This window comes from Ascaphus truei, chromosome 6, assembly GCF_040206685.1.
Source record: "Ascaphus truei isolate aAscTru1 chromosome 6, aAscTru1.hap1, whole genome shotgun sequence".
Taxonomy (NCBI): Eukaryota; Metazoa; Chordata; class Amphibia; order Anura; family Ascaphidae; genus Ascaphus; species Ascaphus truei.
Genome location: NC_134488.1, coordinates 125,751,446 through 125,758,825, shown reverse-complemented (window position 1 = coordinate 125,758,825; position 7,380 = coordinate 125,751,446). Strand labels below are relative to the sequence as shown.

General features: G+C 39.6%; 1 long non-coding RNA gene across 1 annotated transcript; it reads right to left on the bottom strand.

The window, feature by feature from the left end:
* Positions 1-2,392: 2,392 nt before the first annotated feature.
* LOC142497854 (uncharacterized) lies at positions 2,393-6,543 on the bottom strand. Its single transcript, XR_012802340.1, has 3 exons — positions 6,487-6,543; positions 6,338-6,385; positions 2,393-3,206 (listed from the first exon to the last, which is right to left on the bottom strand). It is a non-coding gene; the product is annotated as an uncharacterized LOC142497854 (long non-coding RNA).
* Positions 6,544-7,380: the final 837 nt, after the last annotated feature.

Here is a 7,380-nt window from a genome sequence, read left to right as displayed (position 1 = left end):
AAAGCTGTCCTGCAATCCCTTTTACAGGAGCCAACTCTTTAGCAACAACAACTAACTGACAGTGTTGTGCCTTATATACCTCAGGGGCCAGGCACATCTCTGATGTCACCATCCAGGGAGTCAGAGCATGCAGCCACTCCCATCCATACATAGGGCACCTCACCAGGGTGTGAGGGAAAACCTCCATAACTACTGCTGGCAAGCCTGTACTTACCAGGGCTTACTGCCAAAAGGGAAATGCATGGCTACATTCTCTCCCTGGTTGAATCCCCACCGTCCCGGCTGGGACCTAAATTTGGTGTACCTTGCGCCAGGAAACACTGCAAAAGAACACACAAATAAATTGTCAAACATTATTACATTCACATAATAATGCTATAATGTTACGCTCAATGACCAACAGGGAGCGCCTGACTAACCACAGACACTCTATTGTTTAATTTAATAATAGTGTCTAGGGTCGGGCTTTCTCACCTCCCTTCCCGCAGCATTGGTCACCGTAACGCTATACTCCCGGGGCAAGCCTCGCTCATTACAGTATACTACTTTATGCATGTAGACACTGCGCCCAATCTTCCAAACCCGCATTAACTGAGCAACTCGCTGCTCGGCCTGATCTCCCGTAATGGCACCCCCCCCTTGCTGACAATATAGTATTCAATGTCAGCTCGGAGCCACCTTTCCCGGTTGTCCTCTATCTCCCTCAGAGGTTCGGGGACATAAGGGTACTCAAGCCCATGAGACCTCTTATATTTAGCTGCTATGGCTCGCTCAGCTCGGCATGACCGGGTCAACCTAGCGTATCCCGCCCTCCCCGGCAACACCCATGACAGGGGCTCGTCTGTTTCCATGGGATCCTCTAACCTCGCGGGACCCTTGGGTGTAATATAACCTCGCTTAATCCTACCCCACCTTGTTCGCAACTTGGTAAGGAAAGCATCATCATCGAACTCCCCTGTAGCCCACCAATGATCCACCACCCCATCCCTTTCTAGAATGAAAGTGATGAAACCCAAACAAGCGTTAAATACTGTAGCTGCAAGGACTATAATCAACCATGGCAAAAGGATTATGTGACTGAGCAGTAGTACTGAGCAGTAGTTGAAATGTCCCCGCAGCCCAGCAGAGACAGAGAGAGGGTGTTATCCATTTTTTAGAACCATTGATTACGCAGGATAGGGAGGCAATGAGCATATAGGACAGTAGTGCAGTATCCGATTTTGGCGTCCTACCAGATTGGACATTCATACAGCTGCAGCAATCGTGCCGTCACCTACCTGGACCGATAGCATCAGCACAGCATGGCACCCATGCGAGGGTTCGGATACCTTGGTGATTGATGCCAGTTTTTATACCATTTTGCCTTTATTCAATGTTTTTGCTGTACGTGCATAATGTATTTCCTCTTTTACACACTAAATTATTTTTTGATACTGCACTGAGAGTTTGTGCTTTTATTCTTTTTCTCTTTTCTTAGTTCCTGATGGTTGAACCCTCTACTTGGTCAGCAGCAACTCTCTCCTATACAAGGGAAGTTCCTTTAATCACAATCTGGGATTTCTTTAAAATTGTTTAACACTTTGTGTATTAATAGTCACTTCCTACACTTCACAATATAATTTTGAGCGCACTACTGTATATTTGTTTATCACAGACTTTCAATTACCACACACTTTTTAAATAAATTAAACCACTGTACACTCCCAAGTTAAGCCACCCCTGCTAGTATACACTAGTATGCACCGCCTCGCCTCACACCGCCTCGCCTCACACCGCCCTTCTTGTTCTATCTCCACACTTAATAAAAAGTCCTTTCAAGGTTGAAATCCTTAACATATTTAAACAGACATCCCTTGCAGATGGTAGACAGAGACAGTGGCGTTACCCAGCAGCTGGTTTATCTCACGCTGTTATAGCTAGTGCCTATAAAAGCAATGCTTATGTTTCCCAATCCTGTTGGATCTGACACCAATACATCATTCTAGTCGCCTAGGCACTTTACACTGGCCAACTCAATATAGTTCTTATGGAAAGTGTGGGATATGACTCATTTAAATATACTTTGCATATCTCCCAGAGTACCTCAGGTGTGCTCCTTTTTGAGCACAGATGTTTCTCCCTAAGTTATTTAGAGGAAGGTTAGATGGGTATCTCTCACGCACTCTCACTATTAAATTGAACTTCTCTGATTGGATTTATGGAAGATGGTTTAATACCCAAGCCGACGTCAGATTTTGTTGTGTGGATTGCAAAATAGATTTTCTTTGTGTAAATGGGCAATATTGCATGGAACTCATCTCACCGTATTCATTAAACATTTCTCACATCCAGACCGTGTGAAATGTGTAATTTTGTGCAAAATGGTTTTAAAAATGGAACAATCAGAAAACCAGACATTTAACATATGTTTTATTTCTCCATTAAAATACAATACCATAACAATGAAACATGTTTAAAATAATCTGAATATGGAAATCTAAGTGAGTTTCATTATCTTATCAATAGAAATAGCATATAGGGTGTGAGACTATAATGCTGACCCATATATTGATGGAGAGTCAGCCCACAGCCATGCCGCAGGAATGTTGATTTTAGGATGATTGGTTTTCAGTGATCATGTTGGTCAAATCATTGCAGGATTTATTCTGGTTACTAGAAATGTGCAAATCTGTCGGGATTTGCTGCTCCGCAGGTTTAAGCTAAATTTGTGGAAACCCACAAATATTTTGTTAGAACCTTTGGAGCCAAAAGTTCAAAAAAATGGCCCAAAGTGTTGAAAATGAGCAATCTCTTTTGGTTGCGGTGGAAGAACTACTTTTTATTTTTTATTTCACCGTAGCCTTTTTGTGGACACTCACTGATTTTTCTACAGACCTTTTTATTATTATCAAAAATATAACCCTCATCACAAACACAGCGAGGCTCGCAATTCTGGTACGGTGCTGGAGTTTTTCCTAAAGTATCACAGGTCGGCCGAAGTGTTCTCAGACAGGGGTCGAAGTGCATATGTTCAGGACAGGAAACATTGCATTGGGAGGGAGGCACACAGACGTTGGATTCACGGGATTTAAAGACGTAACCATCTATGCAGTCACAACCGAACCAGCAACTCAAAATGCACGCCTCAGTCGTGCTGTTCAGATTGTCACAATTACCAAAGCAGTTGCGTTTGCAGCCATATTTAGTGTTAGGCGGACAGGAGACATCTGTATGGGATACATGAGAGATTATGTTATGATCGCAGAGAAGGTAAAAGATGAAAACAACAAAATTAAAAGGCAAACACCTTGTGAATGTTATCCAGAGCAAGACACACCCATCTGTAAAGTAAGTGTTTACTTATTTATTTCCTGCGACAGATACAAAGTTTCTAACATTTTGGGTGCTATGAAATTCTAATCTGATCTCACTAATGGATTGGCAATGGTAATATGATTAGCATACGCAAAACAAGAGATCAAAATCTTTGCACACAAGGTTTAATAAAAGATTGTAAAATTCTCCAAATAATGATACTGTGGAGAATGACCTTAAAAAAAATGACTTAAAAAAGGCACAACCACGTTACCAGTGGCACCGTCATGTTTTATACTGTAGGTCAAATGTAGGGGATTGACGTCTTTTTTTAAAGAACAATTCGTATTTTTGAATGTACAGTAGTTGAAAACATTTTATAGGGTTTTTACAATCGTTATATATTCTCTTTTGTAAGAAAGGTGTTCGGTTTGTGGTTTTCATGCATCAAATTTGGAGGCCGTTTCATTTACTTTTATTCTTGTTTGTAACCGTTATTATTAGAGCTGGGGAAACGGGGCGTGTAAAATCAGAACCTTACAGTACATGCCAAAACCAATAAGATTTTTAGTATCAAAGCCCAAAAATTATTTAGAAAGAAAACAGGCAATTGGGCCATAAATGTAATGTCTTTTTAATACGATTATAAACAAAAAACTTTTTTTTTCTTTCACATGGTTTTCTTGTATTTTAAAATATTGCAATCTATATTTATATACCTTCTCACTGTCTCTATAAGTTCTGCCTACATGCTACTTAGATTGCAAGCTCTGCGGAACAGGGACTCCTCCTACTGTTTACTTTTGTCTTTGAAGCGGTTATTCCCATTATGCATTACATATTACACCTTGTTTATTTTATTACCCTCCCCCTTCCTGTCCCCCTGTTACCCACCTTATCCTCACCCTCACCCACTTACCAGCGGAATTTACTTTTTAGTGGTGGAAAATCTTTTACCTTATAAGCGAGATCACAACCTTCTCCCCACTAGTTATTGTCATTTTGACAATCTCCCAGCCACTAGAATAAGCCTCTAGCTCATTCCTATTTGTTGGTAATGCAAAGGTATATATTTTTAGTAAATCTATGATCAACTTATGTTTATTCTATATTATTATTATTATTTTAGATAATGCAAAATGAAAACCAGAATGAAAAAAAAAGTGCCTTTGTACAAAAGCAAAAATCAGAACCCAAAAATGATTTCAGAATCAAAACCAGAACCCCCGGCCCAATGCCCATCTCTACTTATTATCCAAACATGTAAAGAACTAAGTAGAAGACCATACATATTACTGTGCTCCTCCCTTTAGGAGTATGCTGCTGGTAAAAAGGATTGGTCTACATATATGGGAAACAAAGAACACTTCCTGCGCTCCTCCCAATTTGGGCTAAAATATACTAGTGACATGTTTACATTTAGAACCTAAGTCTGTGGGACAAAGGAGTCTTTTGATCAAAACATGATTCAAGCCGCCAACCTCGTCAAGGTAACCTCTGTATAGCAGATACCTACAGTACACTGAATGTATGCAATTTCTTATTCTCCTGGGGACTAAACTTTGTGATGTGAAAGTGCCCTGAAAGGGTTAAATAAATGAATCATATGCTTTTGTGATTTAGTGCAATTAAAAGCTGGGCAAAGCCAGTATCAGAGTTCCCTTATTATAAAGGTGAACTGTGGGTGCACAAATACCCTAGTGTGAAATATTAATACCTACACAGCCATAAAGAACCAAGCAGCGGATGAATACCGGCCCTGTATGTATTCAGCAGAACCAGATAACAGGAAGAATATTCCTTTTTCTCAGGATACAAATAACTATCATTTCTATTTTAAGAGGGATTTACATTTCTCAGGAAGCCAATTACACGGATACATTTGTTACATGTTCTCCTGGCCCGCTAGGCGTCCTTGTCTCATTAAATATACTTACAGTGTGCTTTGTTAACTTGTTGCTTATCTCTTCCGTGTAAATAAACTTTAGGTTAATAGTAACACTTATCCACTAAAGCTGCTCCTGTGAGATAAATCCGTCCCACGCTGGGCCTGCCTGTGGCCCTTCAACTCATCGTCACTCATCTTTTCACAGCATTTACTTAAGCATCTAAGTGCAGCTTGTTACACTGAAACTCGTATGCAGAATAGGGTAATATAATTATATGCTGCAGATGTTATAAATACTTACAACCTGTTTCAATATTTTTTAATGTATCACAAATTAAATTACAAAAAGCTAATGACCTTTCTGCTTCTAAAGGTTTTCTGATCCAGCCCTTTGGGAACTAGTTGAAGACTCCTGCAGTAAGGGAATTACCCAATGTTAACCCTGTTTCCCTTCTTTAAATAGCAAAGGGTTAAATATCTATAGCCGTTAGGGCTAAGGTTGTGCTAAAGAAGTGTTCCTCCTAGCATCGCATATCCATTAAAGGCTGTTCTGGTTAATGCAGAGAATTAACATCACATTTTAAAGGTCTTACACCTAAAGGTGGCATTACTCTAATCCAGACCCTGATTTATAGGTTATTGAGGAGTAGGAGAGAGGAAGAGAGATGTTGAGTACCCAGCAATGTCTATACCTCTCTCCCCCACACTCACCTTTATACAAAACATGCAGAGATTCCTGTGCACTAAAGTGAGCGCACAAAAGATACCTGGGAAATATGCTAATGAAATTAGGCAAAGTATATTGAAATGAGATACATTTGCATATTTCCTAGATCTCAGGTGTTCCTTTTTGTTCGCAGGTATCTCTCAACGTGTGTTTGGGGAGGTACCGTATATGTCACTTGATACTTAACTAAAAGAAGGCTGTCTCCTTCTCAAGTGCTTACTTTATATGGTCTCTGCTAATGAGATACCGTATATAACAACCATTGTTGTTGCATAAAATTAGTTTGTGGATATGCGATAACCTCATTGAAAATAAGGGACATTAATGATTTTGATAATGCCCTGTTATTAGCTCTGAGTAAAATCCATAGTTGCTTTACAGTATGTTAGGGCTTTTTCTAACTATGACATAATTTCTCTAGTTCTTACCTGTTGTTAATGGAGCAGGTGTGGAACTCTGACCCTGGCATAGGTCGGCTGTGGGAGAAACAGAGTCCTGTTAGTAATGAGGTGAGAGCAACGTCTGTTCTGAGAATTTAAAGACATAACATAGAGCTCTGATAATATCATTGTCTTACCTGAAATTAGCAGCAACCAAAGGAAGCTCAATAAACCCATTCCTGGCTTGTATCTGCATCAAACAGAAACATATGTCAATGTCCAAGAGTAGAAGAGAAATAATCTGGGTAACAAGCACCATTGTAGAAGTCACAAAAGAAGAAAGAAGAGGGAGGGATATTGATTGATTGGAATGGTAATTACGGGCAGTTTGTAATTCTGCAAGATATTTCTTTCTATTGAAAAACTTACTGTATACACTTATTTAGTTAGCATTTTGAGAGAGAGAGAGAGAGAGAGAGAGAGAGAGAGAGAGAGAGAGAGAGAGAGAGAGAGAGAGAGAGAGAGAGAGAGAGAGAGAGAGAGAGAGAGAGAATGAGAGAGAATGAGAGAGAATGAGAGAGAATGAGAGAGAATGAGAGAGAATGAGAGAGAATGAGAATGAGAATGAGAATGCACAGCTCACCTGTCAGGATCCAGAAGTTCTGCAATCTCTGAGAATGTATTGAAACATGTGGTCTAGGGAGCTGCTTTATAAGAGAGAGACCCACCTACAGTACTGCCTGCCAACTGTGTCATCATCCCTGTATTGCATAAAAAAACTAATTTGGAAGTTTCCATTCATTTGTTTTGTTTCATTTAATTACAAACCTTCTCCTTACACAATACACAGGGCACTCAGATTTATAGCTAATAACAGGGTGACAGAAAGACAACCAGACAAGTTCTTATCAAGATACTCCCAATAAAGTACAAGAAATACTGTAGTTACTTACAGGTATGAACACTTTAGCAGCTGAGAATTAAAGGGGGGGATTATGCAATATATTAAATGGTGTCACTGATACAATATGAAAATAGTGTTGCTTAAAAAATAATCAAGCAAAAAGACGCAGCAAAAAAAATACACTTAG